Source organism: Eurosta solidaginis, unplaced genomic scaffold (genome assembly GCF_040869045.1).
Source record: "Eurosta solidaginis isolate ZX-2024a unplaced genomic scaffold, ASM4086904v1 ctg00000120.1, whole genome shotgun sequence".
Classification (NCBI taxonomy): domain Eukaryota; kingdom Metazoa; phylum Arthropoda; class Insecta; order Diptera; family Tephritidae; genus Eurosta; species Eurosta solidaginis.
In genome coordinates, this window is record NW_027136879.1 from 179,169 (window position 1) to 182,986 (window position 3,818).

Sequence of the window (3,818 nt, forward strand, 5' to 3'; positions counted from 1 at the left end):
TTCTTATGAGAAACCAGCAGTAATCACCCATCATTGCGACGTCCCAGAATCCTTGATATCGATTCTCAATTAATTTCATTTGCTGATTAAACCTTTCGCCATGTTCGTCACTTTCGTCGCCAAGATTTGCCGGAAAAAAGCTCAAATGTGAGTGCAGAAAGCAAATTTTTAAGGACATATTTAGAAAGAAAATATTAGTTAGGTAAACAAGTTATAGAATTTTGGGAAACTAATTTTAATAAGCCTTTAAGCCATTTTCGCATAATTATTGATTAAGTCGTTCACTATCTGCTCGTAGTTAGGGCTTTTGTGTCTACCGAGAAAACAAGCAACGACGTTTTCAAAGGATTCCCACGCTGCTGCCTCAACTGATGGGAGTAGTCTTTTGAATTGATTATTGTTGATCAACTTTTTTATTTGTGGTCCAACAAAAATACCTTCCTTTATCTTGGCTTGAGAAATATCTGGAAAAATTGTTTTCAAATAGTGGAATGCTCCGCCTTCTTTGTCCAAAGCCTTAACAAAGTTTTTAATGAGACCGAGCTTGATGTGTAAGGGTGGAAGTATGATTTCCTCTTTCTTGACAAGAGGGGTGTATTTGATGTTATCCACACCAACGGTAAACTCGACTCTTTCCGGCCAATCCTTTCTGACGTAGTGGTCCTTACGAGCTCGGCTATCCCACTTGCAAATGAAGCAGCAGTGCTTGGTGTAGCCACTTTGTAGAACGCATAGCATTGCAACGACTTTGAGATCAGAACATATTTTCCAATCATGCTCTTCATATTTGATGAATTTGAGTAGTTTTTACATTTCGTCGTAGGTTTCCTTTGTATTTACTGCATGTATGGTCGGGATAGAAGGCTGTTTGTTACCAATATGCAATAATACAGTCTTCAAACTCAGTTTATTGCTGTCTATGAACAATCGCCAGTCTTTTGAATCATATGTTTGACCAAACTCTTTGAATAAACCAGGAATGTCATTGCAGTATCATATACTGTCTTTCTTGGTATAGTGTTTGGAAAATGGTTCGTGACGAGTTCTACAATATATCACCTTAACATCGGATGACACAAATTTAAATTGTTGCATACGAGAAGTGTGGATCTCGGCCTTTTCCTTGGATAGTTCCAAATCTCTTATCCAATCATTAAGTTGTGCTTGTGATAGAACGTTTCTCTCCTTTCCCATGCGAAATTCAGTACAACTTGATTCCCCGCACTCAGATATTACTGTTGACAATGGAACTGGATCCGCAACTGCCGTTGAATGTAGTACTGGTAATGTCACTGTAGGCACGCTGGCATAGGTTACTCTTCTTGATCTTCCAACGCCAAGTACTTTTGTTTGACAAATATAACACTCTATTGAATGGCAAGTAGGTTCTCTCCATATCATTGTTGTATCAAATTTTATTTGTTGTCCTGATTCCGACTGAATCAGCTCTACTCGACACGATGTACACAAAGTGTTCGGTGTCCATGGTTTTTCAGCATCTTTAGGCTCAATGCCAAAATACTTGGAGTATAAAGTTTTGGTATGATCTGAGAACACTCGTCGTCGCCTTATGATAGTATATTGGCCACAAATGAAACAGAACATATCTGGATCGTTATTACACATAAATTCTCGCGTCCTTTTACTCATTTTATTTTTTTTAATAAACCACGGTTTTGAAATTTGACTTATGAACTGAACTATCTCCGGCGAGACTTGCAGATGTTTTGAGGTTTCAAGGCGCATTAACTCATATTTATACTTGGAACAAAAATAAAATTGAAAAAATCAAATCTTTCCTAGACAGAAAGGTTCCTTTTTATACGAACCTGCTTTAGATATAGGCTTTAAAAATTTTCTGTGTCTTATAATTTGAAAATCTACCTGCATACTTACCTATAAGTGACGGAAATACATGTTTATAACTACATGCCTACAGCAGGTTTCGAATGCAACCACTCTTCCTTTCGATGCAACCACTCTACCTACTATAAAACAATTCGAGTATTAAAAGTACTAGTTGATTTATTTAAAGAAAAAGTATTATCATTGTTATGGTGTTATTCGTTTATCAGGATAATATCCCATTTGCACTTTATACCTTTAATATATGTATGTATACATACATTGAAGTTGCGCAACCTGGGTATTTTTATTTGATCGCTTATAACTTAGGTAATTTTGCATCGAATTTCTTCGGTGATAGCTTATCTTTTTTCCAATTAAACAGAGCTTTACGCAAAGAAAAAATATCTGTATAAAAGGTTGTGGTTTTGGAATGCTGCCCTCGCAAAGAGTAATGTTTTCATATTTTTTCATAAAAAAAAACAAAAATCTGAAATGATAAGCTAATATCTCGAAAAATATCTCGTTGAGCGAAAAACAATGTATGATGAGTTTATAGAAAATTGTATCGTCTTTCTGATTCTGTAAACTTTTTTGCAATTGTTTTACCCGTTCGTGAGACATACGTAATTAAAAGGAGCCATCTTTTTGGTTTTTTCGAATAACGGTAAATTGCAAATATCTCAAAAACGGTACCATAGCATCAAAAATGAAATCAATTTTCAAAATCAGGGGGTGATTTTACATACGAATTTCATAACGGCGTTTCTGGTAAAGAGAAAAAGTTGAAATTCGTGGTCCAGTGTTATGTATCAAAATTAAAGCAGATTCCTCAATAAATACGATTTTTTGGGATATGTCGCCCATTGTTTTGCCAAGATAACAGATCTCACAATACCAGCAGGCACTCACCCCTATAGGGCTGCGTATTCACAATATTAGCTTTGAAATTTTTCAGTATTATCGGGCGTTGACTGTCCTCAATTTCCCAATCCTTTGAGAGATCAGGAGTGGAAGATTATATACTCCGAACTCTCAAGTCAAATGAGAACGCTTCTAAAAGAACGAATTTCTTCCTTAGATTTTATAAAGTAGGAGCTGTTTCACAAATCTCACACAAAATATCGCCTTGCGTAATTTAGTGCAGCACGTGTAACTGTATTTAACTATTTAACCATTTGCTTGCCTTTTCAATTAAATATAAAATTTCATTGAGTTAACGATTGCTACTTTGCCCTTACAAATGAAAGCTAACTTCAATGAGCAACAAAAATTATAACAGAAAAAACTACAATGTGACCTTAACGAAAGGAATTTAATAGTTATTGTAGCTTCATGTCACATGTACGCCCATCCAATGTATGAAGGGAGGGAATGATTTTGCTACCAGCATGAAAATTTCACTTGGCACCAAATGTGCAGATTAGAAGTTGAAAGTTGAAGTTGAAGCAAAAACAAAAACTAAAATTTTTGCTGGACATGACGTATTCTACTTGGCTGAATCAATGCCAATGGCAGGAAAATGTCACACTTGTGCGTAACCATTTGAGCACCCCCCTACCATATCAACGAGATATGATTTCATCGTTTTGCTTACCTCATATTTAAGTTCATACAATAAATTGTTGGATAAATTTTGCCATGACATTTTGACATGTTGTAGATACTGTAGGTGGTCAAGGTACCTACACGCAGTTTTGTAGTTTTAACCTTTTGAAAAGTCATGCAACAAAAACAATGAAGATAAAAGCGAATGAGAGGGGAGCAAGCACAAAAATGCTGATTTGTTGTTGTTGCCTTTTATTATTACTACTATTTGCGTTATGTTAGTGGTGCTGGTGTGTTTGTTGTTGTTGTTGCTAACTGTTCTGGTTGTTTAGTTTATGTTTGTGTCATTGCTGGATTTCACACTTGAGCAGTTTCAATGTAACGCCAACAACTAAACAGCACTCGTCATTGACCTGTGCTAACGG